This window comes from Mytilus edulis, chromosome 6, assembly GCF_963676685.1.
Source record: "Mytilus edulis chromosome 6, xbMytEdul2.2, whole genome shotgun sequence".
Taxonomy (NCBI): Eukaryota; Metazoa; Mollusca; class Bivalvia; order Mytilida; family Mytilidae; genus Mytilus; species Mytilus edulis.
This window is the reverse complement of record NC_092349.1, coordinates 45,650,160-45,663,879: the sequence shown is the minus strand read 5'-3', so window position 1 is coordinate 45,663,879 and position 13,720 is coordinate 45,650,160. Positions and strand designations below refer to the sequence as shown.

General features: G+C 32.5%; 1 long non-coding RNA gene across 1 annotated transcript; it reads right to left on the bottom strand.

Moving 5' to 3' along the window:
- Nucleotides 1–11,646: 11,646 nt before the first annotated feature.
- Nucleotides 11,647–12,994, bottom strand: LOC139527750 (uncharacterized). The gene is made up of 2 exons (XR_011665431.1): nt 12,659–12,994; nt 11,647–11,715 (listed from the first exon to the last, which is right to left on the bottom strand). It is a non-coding gene; the product is annotated as an uncharacterized lncRNA (long non-coding RNA).
- Nucleotides 12,995–13,720: the final 726 nt, after the last annotated feature.

Here is a 13,720-nt window from a genome sequence, read left to right as displayed (position 1 = left end):
TCTTGCAAGTTTTAATTTTTGCGGAAAACGATTTGAAGTTATACTTTTGTTTATTAAAAAAGTTAATGATGGGGATATTATTTATGCACTTAGCTTTAAAAATTTGGGACCAATTCCATCTAAACCTGCGGATTTATTAATATTAAGATGTTTTAGTTGAGAACACACCTCTCCAACGGAAATGAGTTTTAAATGAAAATTTTCAGTTTTCTTTAATTTTTCACTAGTAAAATTTTGTAGCATAGAAAAATCCATATCTGAAGTATTATTTCCAATAAGTTTTTCAGCTACGGATGAAAAATGAACATTAAGAGTATTTACAATATCTTGGTTGTTATAAACCGTTTGATTTTCATACTGCATTTTAGGTGGGAAAATATTATCTTCTTTTGGATTTAACTCTTTAATATGATTCCAAAGTTCTTTACTATTTTTGGAACTAGTTATGGCGTTTTGGTAATATTCCTTTTTTGCATTAAATATTAACGACGTTGTTTTATTACGCCACTTTTTAAAGTTTACCCAATCTTTTTTTGAATGATACATATTCCTATATTGAATGGAATTTTTAATTTCTTCATTAAACCATTTGGCTTGTTTAAATGTTTTTACTCTTTTAGTTTTCATTGGTGCATGTTTGTTAATAACTTGATTAAAAAGTTCATACCATTTGTCGACAGCAATATCAATATCATCTTCCATTTCAACAATATCAAAAGGGGTTTGATGTAAGTCTGTACAAAAGGCATCTTCATTAAATTTTTTGAAACACCTATACTTTATTTCGATATGACTTTCTTTTTTTATCTTTATATTGATTTTTCTATTTAAGCATACAGGATAGTGGTCACTTAAAGCATATGACGGAACATGACAATGGACAATATTTTCAGGATTAGTAGTGTAAATATGATCAATTAGAGTTTCAGATTTGTCACAAATACGTGTTGCAGTGCAAATTTGTTGTTGAAGATTAAAATTGTTTATGAAATTGATCCATTTTTTATTCTCAATTTTTATCAAGTCAATATTAAAGTCCCCCATTAAAATTATCTCTTTGTTTTCTGAAAGAACTGCATTAAATTCTTCCTCAAAAAGATCTATCCAGGACTGAGGGGAATTTGGTGGTCTATAAATAGTACAAATAAAGAAAGGTTTAGATTTTGGAAATTCTACCTCTAACCATAAAGTTTCTAATGTATTAATTGATAAATCAGATCTATTTTTAACTGCAATAGAATCTTTGACGTAAACCAATAGGCCACCACCATCCTTACACTGGCGATCTTTTCTGAAAATTTTGTATCCCGGCACTTTACATTGTTCATTGTTAATGTCAGGTTTTAAGAATGTTTCAACTAATCCAAATACATCTAAATATTTGTTGTTTATAGTAATCATATTTTTTAACTCGTCAAATTTAGATAGAATATGTCGAACATTAAGGCATACAGCATTGAAACCTTTACATTTTAGATTAAGACAGTTTTTTTGATAATGTTTGTTTCTATTATAATTAGGTTTTGAGCTGAGGCTATTAGCACATATACCATTTTTTGATTTATGACAATTTTCTCTGAACTTTTGTTTTCAAAATTTTTAGCTACAGACATACATTTTTGAGTACATATACATTTTGATGTATTACAATTTGGACATAAATTGAGAAGTATATCGAAATTGTTATGAAGTAGTAATGATTTACTATGATTTGATAATTTGTCTACAAATTGAAATACATCAGATTTATCCTAAAGTGTGTGACAGTCTTTACAATGATGACCATAAAAGCCACAATTAAAGCAGATACCATTGAATGTATGTCCCATTTAATTCAATAACAACAATTTCAATATTCAGAATAAGAGTGGAAGTTCATGCGCTCTCGGCGAAGCTATTTATAAACGGTGTTCGGATTGTTTCTTGAATATGTAATATTTCATCGCATGTTGTATAATTCATTCTTTTTCGTGATTTATACCTTCCAATATCGTATCCTAGCTTTATTAACTCGTTCTTTTATTTACTTGAACAATAATGCACTATAATTGTTATATCAAATAAATTTTTGACCAAAAAAAAAATGTCCCATTTAATCCAATATCGTATCCTAGCTTTATTAACTCGTTCTTTTATTTACTTGAACAATAATGCACTATAATTGTTATATCAAATAAATTTTTGACCAAAAAAAAAAATGTCCCATTTAATTCAATAACAACAATTTCAATATTCAGAATAAGAGTGGAAGTTCATGCGCTCTCGGCGAAGCTATTTATAAACGGTGTTCGGATTGTTTCTTAAATATGTAATATTTCATCGCATGTTGTATAATTCATTCTTTTTCGTGTATATACCTTCCAATATCGTATCCTAGCTTTATTAACTCGTTCTTTTATTTACTTGAACAATAATGCACTATAATTGTTATATCAAATAAATTTTTGACAAAAAAAAAAAAGTGAAGTGGAATTTGATGGGTAATTTGATGCCACCCTAGTAATTCGCCGTTTCAGAATCTAATGCATCCTGGGTAATATTTTCAAAAGCGTACACCAAAGCGTTTTGATTGGTTTAAAACGTTATAAACAATGGAAATTCAACCAATGACGTAACGTTATTTTCAATTTGGGGTACGAACAATGAAATTACCCATGATGCTTTAGATTCTGAAACGGCCAATTGTTTCAATTCGGAAATAATGTTAAAGGACACAATGCGGTTGACAATTAATCTTCAGAAGTAATTGTTTAGAAAAAATTGCTTTTGATTGTATTCAGTTTTGTGAGGACATTTGTACTTCAATTAAAAAAAAATAGCTCGTCAAGTTTTAGAAAAAAGTAAAATCACAAAAATACTGAACTTAGAGGAAGATCAATTTGGAAAGTCCATAATCACATGGCAAAATCAAATAACAAAACGCATCAAAAACGAATGGACAAAAACTGTCATATTCCTGACTTGGTACAGGCATTTTCAAATGTAGAAAATGGTGGATAAAACCTGGTTCTATAGCGCTAACCCTCTCACTTTAATGACAGTCTCATCAATTTCCGATATTTTTACATTGATGCGTTAAATAAACAGACACAATAAATACAATAGTCAAAATATGGGTACAAGCCATTTTGCGCTTATCAATACATGTTATAATTATAGTGTTGAAAAACTGAGTTTTACTAAAATCCATTGACTATAACAAAAAATAATACAACGCATCTGAGACTACTATAACACTTGTGTTATAATAGTATCAGAACACATTAATTAATATCTTGATATACAGCTACGTTGAAGACTCATTCTTTAGCCATCGTGGACCTATACCAAATTAGATTAGAAAACAAATAAACATCGAAGCTATGTTTCATAAATTAAAGATTGTGGAATAAATGCGACATCGTTTGAAAATCAAATGGGAGAGATTTGAAAGAAAACAGATTAAAACAAATCTTATTTTAATCTGAGACAAATGTATAACTTTAATGAAAGGAAGCTTTCTGTTGATATTTTTGAATATTCCGGTTAATCATTCCAGAGTTATGGTACCGGGATTGTCAGATTTTAGTACATTTTTTACAAATTGTACCATAAGTTGAGATTGCTTGGATTGGTTTACTGGAAATTTACATATTGATATGTAATTGGTAAACATCGCTTTGTGTTTGTTTTTTGTTGTGCATGTAATGATTCTTTGTCATGGATGTACATAACCCATGCATATCCCTGAATTATTTTTTATTATAACAAAATGTTCGATTTAATTGAGAAAAAACGGCTAATAAATTGCCTTCGAAATGTCCCATTTAATTCAATAACAACAATTTCAATATTCAGAATAAGAGTGGAAGTTCATGCGCTCTCGGCGAAGCTATTTATAAACGGTGTTCGGATTGTTTCTTGAATATGTAATATTTCATCGCATGTTGTATAATTCATTCTTTTTCGTGATTTAAATGTATGTTTTGTAACATAAAATTAACTGGAATTTTGCATTTGTGTCACGGTATGAATTTGATTTCGTAATATACATAACACATATCTTGTCTCTGGTTTCCATAGTATCTTGTTACTAAGGAAACTATTATTAACATTCAGGAAACCGGCAATAATCGAAATCAAGGAAATTAAACACACGTGAATAAATAGACAATAATAGTGCATTGACTTGACATATCAACGATATAAGGATGAGGCTTAAAAACGGGGAAATGCGAGGCTATGCCGAGCTATTTCCCCGTTTCGGGCCGAATCCTTATATCGTTGATATGTCAAGTCAATGCACTATTATTGTCTTTATACTGCAATCTGAAAAAAAACCCGTTTTCAATTGTTGTTTAATGTGCTAATGATATTTATTTGATTTAAATATTGTGAAAAAAAAAATCCCCGTTAATAAGGCCTCATATCATGCAGGCGGAGAAATATACAACACGATGAAATGTACATTTCTTGTTGAAACTCGCGATCGACGCTGAACAAATTCGTTTGAATATGCACTAAAATATCAGCATTAAGCATAAAACATAATGATTTATAGGTTGCAAACAAAAAATATTAAAAAGTGAAATATTTTTTTCCAAAAATTATCAAAGAAACAAGTTTGAGTCGTTCCGCGCATCGTTGTATATATTGGAAATAAGAAAAGGTACAAGAGGTCGTATGAATAATTAAATATGATTCCGCAAATTCTATTTAAATATTCATGAGGAAAAGTGATATCGGGTCAGTGACTGTATATGACATAGAAATATATACAGTCAACGCATTTTGACTGCTCAAATAGAACGAGTGCAGTATAAAAACAAATATGAGCTTCACAACAAAATGAAACAACAAATCAATTATACTGTGAATATTATTTATAAGTATTGACTTCGGAATAGAAATATTATGGCCACCCCTGTCCCGTTAAGAATGTACCGACAAGAATATTATTTTTAGCCATTGTTTATGCAGGATGTATAAGTACGCAGACACGTTCGATCGGAGATGCATTGTTAAACAGTCGGAAACCAGGTTGAAATAGAACAAAAGAATCGAAGCTCTTTGTTAGAGAAGGCGATAAATGTTTACTGTAATGTTTACTATAGTGACAAAATTTTTAAAAGTTAATAGAAACAAACAAAATTGCAATTTTCTTATTTGCATAAGTTTTCAATTTATCTAGTACATAGTTAAGCAGAACAATTAGATATCAAGTCGGCGACATGGGTATCTTTCAAGTTGGATGAAGAAAATGCATAACCTCCGATTTTTATGAAAAAAATACCACGGACGGGAAACATACCAATCTATTAGTTCAGTAATTTTCGTGTCTGCCCTGCCATTATGTGACTGAAGAAAAAATTCCAAAAAATGGGTAACAATTGTATCGAAAAGAGAAAATCGAGTGCACCTTTTTATGTTAGGGCGTGTTTGAGTTGAGTATTTTGTCTTGATATCGTACAAAGTAAGAATATTTCATACATCGTCTCGCTTCAGATTCTATCATTTTTATATATTAAAGCTACAGGTTGACTTTATAACACAAAAAAATCACAGTACTAAAAGATGAAATGTATGGGTCAAGTGAAATACCTAGTGTCCTTACAAACAACGGTATATTGCTGGGTCTTCCAAGTGCTCCACGAAACCTCTTTCTAAATTATTAACATCTATTTTATCAGCAATCAAAGACGGGCTTCAAAGTTATTGTGAAACTGCCTATTCTAGAGGTGGCGTGAATCAGATGTGGATACTTAAAAATTCCAAAAATCTTTTAGAGTACATACAATCTAACTCTCTTTCATCTTGTAACAGTATTAAAACATTTGACTTTTCTACTCTTTATACAAGTATTCCACATTCCAAACTAAAAGACAAATTGAAAGAGTTGGTATTACTTTGCTTCATAAAAAAGAATGGCCAACGTAGATACAAGTAGGGAGGGATAAATCATACTTTGTAAAGAATCACTCTGATTCAAACAAAAAATTCTCTGAAACCGATATTATCAAGATGCTTGATTTCTTGATTGACAACATATTTGTAACGTTCGGAGGACGTGTTTTTCAACAGACTGTCGGCATCCCAATGGGAACAAACTGTGCCCCTCTACTTGCCGACTTGTTTCTTTATTATTATGAGGCTGACTTCATGCAGGAACTTCTTAGGAAGAAAGATAAAAAGTTAGCAATATCCTTTAACTCTACTTTCCGCTATATAGATGACGTCCTTTCACTAAACAATTCAAAATTTGGTGACTATGTGGAACTTATCTATCCCATCGAATTGGAGATAAAGGATACTACAGATACAGTTAAGTCGGCTTCATATCTTGACTTACATCTAGAAATTGACAATGAGGGTCGGTTGAAAACAAAACTTTACGACAAAAGAGATGATTTCAGCTTTCCAATTGTGAACTTTCCATTTCTAAGTAGCAACATTCCAGCAGCACCTGCATACGGGGTATATATCTCCCAATTGATACGCTATTCCCGTGCTTGCGTTTCCTATCATGATTTTCTTGATAGAGGGTTACTGCTCACAAGGAAGCTATTAAACCAAGAGTTCCAAATGGTGAAGTTGAAATCATCCCTTCGTAAATTTTACGGACGCCATCACGAGTTGGTTGACCGTTATGGAATAACCGTTTCACAAATGATATCGGATAGGTTCCTTACGTCGTAACTACAATCCCCTTCCCTTTCATGAATGTGACCTACCGAATTAAGACTATTTACCGACTTTGTAATCACATAAGCAACACGACGGGTGCCACATGTGGAGCAGGATCTGCTTACCCTTCCGGAGCACCTGAGATCACCCCTAGTTTTTGATGGGGTTCGTGTTGTTTATTCTTTAGTTTTCTATGTTGTGTCATGTGTACTATTGTTTTTCTGTTTGTCTTTTTCATTTTTAGCCATGGCGTTGTCAGTTTGTTTTAGATTTATGAGTTTGACTGTCCCTTTGGTATCTTTCGTCCCTCTTCTATCTAATGAGTCACAAAAACAGAGGTGTGTTCGAATAGCTATTTTTTTACTGAAAGTACTTGACGACAGTCTTTCAAGTTGGATGATGAAAATGCATATCTTCGAAAAATTCTATTTTTTTTGTGTGTGATTACTAGGGTTTATAGTCTTCATACACTAAAAAAATCTAGTCTGCCCTTCCACGAAATATTTAATTAGAATTTTTTTAAATGTTTATGAATTTTCGAAAATTCCACCTGACAACCGATCAGACAATAGTATTAAGTTGAATCAATGCAGACAAGATTATTAACTGATGCTCATTAGCTAGTTGATACATTTGTCTTTTAAAATATAACTGACATATAAGGATCGTAATGGTGCAATGTGGATAAATTTATCGGTTTCCAAGAGCAATATTGGTAGCGCGTCATCCCTACAATGGCTTCCATTTCTACGATTGTGAAAATGAACTGGCGTAATGGGGAGATAATTTTGACGAAGTAGACTCCTGACTGTAAATATGCTGTCAATTGCAGATTGAGTGCCACCCTCGCTACACAAGAATACTTGGTAACATGTCAACTCTTTGAAGGGTCTGTTGGTATTGTTTTTGCAAAGCACAATTTCTGCCAATAGTCAAACATCCGATAAGTTTGCAACCATTTTAGTTGACATACCATGCCTGGAAGAACCTTCCTTCTGTACACAGTGTTTTATTATCATCCTGAATATGCATGAAACATTTGCCACTTGGGTATTAATAAAAAAAAACTGTCAATTAATCAATCAATCTATAAATCAATCAAAAGACAAAAATTATAACAGACTGAGGAATGCAAATTACAGCAAAAAAAAAAAAGAAACCCGGATATATAAGGTGCTCCGGAAGGTTATTCAGACTGCTACACTATTGGCACCCGACGTGTTGCTCATAACTTTGGTAGATTCTGACAATAAGTACTTTTTACCTTTTCTAAAATGCTTAATTCACATTATAACTAAAAGATATTTGAAAAAAAAGATGAAAATATCAGCGAGAAAGCATCATTCCTTCTCCACACTTAGTCTATTAACCCATACACATTCAAAAAGAATCATAATAAGTTTATGAGAAGAGAGTAATGGATGCTTATTAACTCTTTGCAATTATGTCGAATCGTACCGATATCTATCATAATTATATGTGTTTATATAAAAAAAGAAGATGTGGTATGATTGTCAATGAGACAACTGTCCACAAGAGACCAACATGACATTAACAACTATAGGTCACCGTACGGCCTTCAACAATGAGCAAAGTCCATACTGCATTGTCAGCTACGAAAGGCCCCAAAATGACAATGTAAAACAATTCAAACGAGAAAACTAAAGGCCTTATTTATATAAGAAAATGAACGAAAAACAAATATGTAACACATAAACAAACGACAACCACTGAATAACAGGCTCCTGACTTGGGACAGGCACATACATAAATAATATGGCGGGATTAAACACGTCACATGTATTGTTAGCGTGATCTCAACCCTCCCCCTAACCTGGGACAGTGGTATAATAGTACAACACGAGAACGAACTATAAAAATCAGTTGAAAAAGGCTTAACTCATCAGATGGACAAAATACAAGTGGACGTGGCCGGGTACTTGTACATCCCGACAACAAAAAGACAGCAGGAACAGATCTGAGAATACTCGCAGTTATCTGACAGCTAGTTCAAAGCCAGTAACAACTAATAAAAAAATCATGCATCTAAGACTAAATTAACACATTTGAAAAAAAAACCCTATTCATTCTGCTTTTTAGTCTGGTTGTTGTCTCCTTGACACATTCCCCATTTCCATTCTCAATTTAGTCTCCAGGTTCTGATAGACCATTTGAGCTTGCTAAGTTGATATCACTCACTTTTAAAAAAAAAATCAGTAAATTTATGCATACACAAAAAAACATAATTATTAACAGACAAATAACTTTAAATGTAAAACGCATATCAACAAACATATCCGTTTATCCTGTTTTTCATCCTTTTCCTTACTAACTTCGCACTAGTTTCAATAGTTGTAAGGTATAAAAGCAAAAATGTTTTAAATCACGTATAACGGGGCTTTCTTGTGTGAGTGTTTTAGGAACTAAGTCATTATTTCGGATCTACATATCCGGGATCGTAATCCATGTTGCCCGTAGTCTCGATTACCCAGACGCATATTTAAATATAGCGTCTGGGGAGATTAACCAGACTGGTCAAAAATTTATAGGGGGCGTAACAAATAATTAAATATAGAACATATCTATAAATAGATTTTCCGTTATCCCCAATATAATTTAAATAAAAAAAGCAACAGTCAACAGTGTAGTAGTAAATGTACATGACATTCCTGTAGCTCACTCTGTGTTGGCCAACTTGCTGAATTGGAAATTTTAATATCAACGTGAAGTAAAATAAATAAAACTGCTCACAAACAATTTCACACGTATTCCTGTTCTCAGAGTTCTTGTCTGAAACTGAGTGATGTATAAAGTTTAACATATAATACAGATCTAGAGTCAAAATTAAGCTTTAATTGGCCGTACTTTATATTCAAATTTCGGATATTTTCATCTTTGATAAAAAGTGTTTTATATATAAGTTTTACTCTTTTTTTTGTCATGGTTTTTATCCAAGACTTGATCATTAACTACTTTTCTAGTTATCGGCCGGTTGTGTCAGCCGTGGTTCCCCCGTTACCTGGGTACCGCAGACAGCGACACTCAAACGCCTGCCTCTTTTTATTCTGAGGTTTAGTTACGGCCCTATGTAAATACTTCAGCACTCGTCATAGGCGGATCCACCCCACCCCCATTTTTTTCGTAGGAAAAATGTGGTTGCTTATGTAGGGAAACTCTGTAGCATGAGTGAGCGTAGTTCCCCTCCCTAATAACAAGTTCTGGATCCGCCACTGTTCGTGTATAGAGGATACCACGCTCTCTGCACGCTTAAAAATGTGTCCGTAGGTGGATCGTTATACGGCTTTAATCTATATTTCTGCTTCTATAGAATATTATTATTGCCCTTATTTTTTAGTGAGTCATAATTTCTCCAACCTTCCCGAACGGGCTATAAATTAGGACCTCCTTTTTATAATTATTGTTAATTTCTATTCGTCCTGAACATTACCATTATTTACCACAAGACGATGAAAAGGCAACCCAAGATCAAACTATTCTTATATTATTGCATATCTGTCCACTTTATTCTCTTATCTTCATACTATAAAATACCACTATTTTCTATTCTTTGTATTGCATCACATCGTCCTAAACATGCATGAAATATTTGTCACTGGACGTTAAGCAACCAACCATCAGTATATTGTCACCGTTAGTTTATTCTTTATTTTTTTTATCCATTTTTTCCTAGTTTTGTCTCATCATTCTCATTTCTATAAATTCCTGTAATAATTTATGCTGTCCTATTTTTTTATATATATATCTGATGCACTTACCTTACAAAAAGGCACACATCAAATTACGTCTATGTAAAGAAAAACGTCTCATACAAATACTAAGAATGCATTTGGAAATTAGTCATGATGGCGTTCATTAACACTGGAGTAGTATATATTTGTTTAGGGGCCAGCTGAAGGACGCCTCCGGGTGCGGGAATTTCTCGCTACATTGAAGACCTGTTGGTGACCCTCTGCTGTTGTTTTTTATTTGGTCGGGTTGTTGTCTCTTTGACGCATTCCCCATTTCCATTCTCAATTTTATATGTAGAAAACTCCCTTAAAACAAGTATAACTGGCAGTTTAGCGTGATCACACAACGAGCCAACTCAATTTTCATTTACAAAATTAACTGATCTTAAAACTGCAAACGACAGAATAGTCTGAATGTTTCTTAGCTGTTACACCAATAATCGCCTGATCCTTTTGGGAGAAAATTTTTAGGAACCAACCTTCACACAAAACCACTTTGCCAATGTAGTCCGTCTCCATGGAGAAATATAGAACATAACCAGTCAGTCATGAAACTCAATACTCTTTGAATGCATGTTTGAATCATGCACATGGAAAAGATGGAATGGGATTTTTGGCATAGTAACTTGTAAAAAACATAAAAACTCAGAAGTGTATTTAACTTCTCCAACTCTTATAAATTCCATCATGTATTAGCATGCAATAAATGACAGCCTAGCAAGAACAATTACTTCTCCTGTGAACCTTTATTATAAAAATAAGGAAATTGGTATCATTGCTATACATGTTGTGACGAGGCAACAACCCAGCAGAGTTCAAATGACATGGATATACGCAAATGTGATCACTGCATGACCTTCAATATTAAGAAACTCCCTACCGTATACAATGTAGTCAACTATAAAAGGGCCTGACATGAAAATGAGATACAATTCAACCGTAAAAACTAACTGTTTAATTGTTCGTATGATTTTTAATTTGTTAATACAAATCTAATTTCCCTAACATATCTCACAACAATGTTTCTTGATATTTGTTTCATTTAATCAATATACGTCTGTGTATTTTTTTTTCGCTTTGTGGTGGCTGTCAAAATAATGTATACTTAACATTTTTGGTACTGTGATTTATTCATACTGATTGATGCTTCAGTAATTAAAAAATAAATCTTTCAGTTTGAGTCTTGTTCTAATAAAATTGAAGCATGTTTATGATACAATCAAAATCCTGAACATTACATTTTTGTTTTAATTCTTCACATTTTACACATAAAATCTGTGTCCATAAATCATCATTGGTTTGTCTACAAAAGAAAGTAAATATTAAAATCATATCAAATTTTAGTCACCAGCATAGCATATATATGAAAAACAAATTGTTTAAAAAACCCATAATAGAAATATATTTTATAAACTATTGTCCTGGTGCAAGCTAAATCCCGCTTTAGGGTGCAAGATTATCTTGCTTTGTTAAAGACCCGACCCATTGGGCTGTTTACTGCTCTTTTGGTCGGGTTGCCCAGTGTCTCTTTGACACATTCCCTGTTTGTATGCTTTATCCAAACCATGCATGGATTTTTCTCATTGTTGAAGGCCACTCACATCCAAATAATTTGAACTTGGGTGGATATTTCTCATTGGTATTCATACCACATTATTTTATTTGTGTAATGCTGAGATTTTGGTAATTTTATCTTCACTTGTTGTTTTAGTTTACATGATAAACTCTTAATCATGATGATGGGTTCACTGGTTGCTGTCGCAGTCATTGACACCTCTTTTCATTGATGCTGAAAATATTGTTTAACTATCTTTTGTTTTGCAGAAAATCGAATGTATAAATCATTTTGACCGTTTAGTGTACTATGTAAAAAATGGCATCTTCTAGAAACACTTTGATTGTTTGTCTTTGAATGAGTAAAACATTGTGTATCTCTCCGCCCCCGCCCCCCTTTTTTTTACACATATCAAGATGCAGGCTCCCTTATTTAGATAGATACAACAAACTTATCTCGGATGAAGGTGATATTTCGAAGTCATAGCAGTTTTACATCAAGTATTCATAAAGTTAACGATACTACACGTAAAAATGTATTTATATCGTATACGACTGTTCGAGTGGTCCCAGCAATTATAAACGGTTCGTTTTCGTTGCACGGACATGCATGAAAGAATATATTAAAACTACTCGGTGTATCAGGTTGCATTGCAATTTATGTTACAGTGTGTGTTGTTATAACATCTTACCAAGGTTGGATGACATCATGTCGGCTGGTTTTGCCTTCGCGTCCATGCCCATGTACGCCATGCTGTATGGTGTTTTCCATAAATTGTATGTCGTCATAAAAATATATAAATAGCTTTAAACAACAATCGGTACACTCGGGCTTTTCAATAATATTATCGTAATGTCATTTCTTCCGAAGTCAATAACCAACTTCTTGGTTATTCGTCTTGGACATTATCTTTGACAACAAGCTAAAAAAGCCGATACTATTCCGAATGTCATAAATTACCATTTTTATATCACTTGTCATCCAGACGCTCTACTTTGAAAAATAAAGCGGCTGGATGATCGAGACTATGTTGCCCGTTAACATAGGGAACTAGCTATAGTAAAGTTTCTCCGTAAGCTCACTTAGTACTGTCTATATAACGAAGTCCATTTAATGTTCACATGTTTAATCATATATATATAATCTTTATATAACAGTACATGTATAATAAATATTCTTAATCATAATTTCCAATTATCGTTCGTACATACAACTTGGTACTTCAAGCTACTACCCTTATAACTCTGACCAATACATAAAGTTTCTCACAAGATCCAGCTATAAACATATTCTTAATTTATGTAAGGCATTGATTAATGGTCTTAGATTATTTGGATAAACTATTGCAGTTCAACTGTGCAACTAATGTATCGTATAAAGTGTCACATTAAACAAGATGAAAGATCATTTAACTGATTAAGAACTGACCATCAAATCTTAGATGGAATTGATTACGCCACATCACTCCCCGCTAAACAAAATTCGTTTTCACTCGAATTAAAAAAAATCATACCAAAAATATTATATAAGTAAAAAATAAGGGGAGGCAATGTGAACATTAAAAAATGAACTTTTTCTTTGACTAAAACTATTTAAAAAAATCTAAACTAATAATAATGAAAAAAATAATGATAATTGCTATACCATGTAATTTATCAATTTACGTCGTGAATAGTTGTGGAAAACTTGCAAAAAGATTACTCTAAAAATCTAAATTTAACAATTATCCTTTCAACTTCAAACTCTTGATACT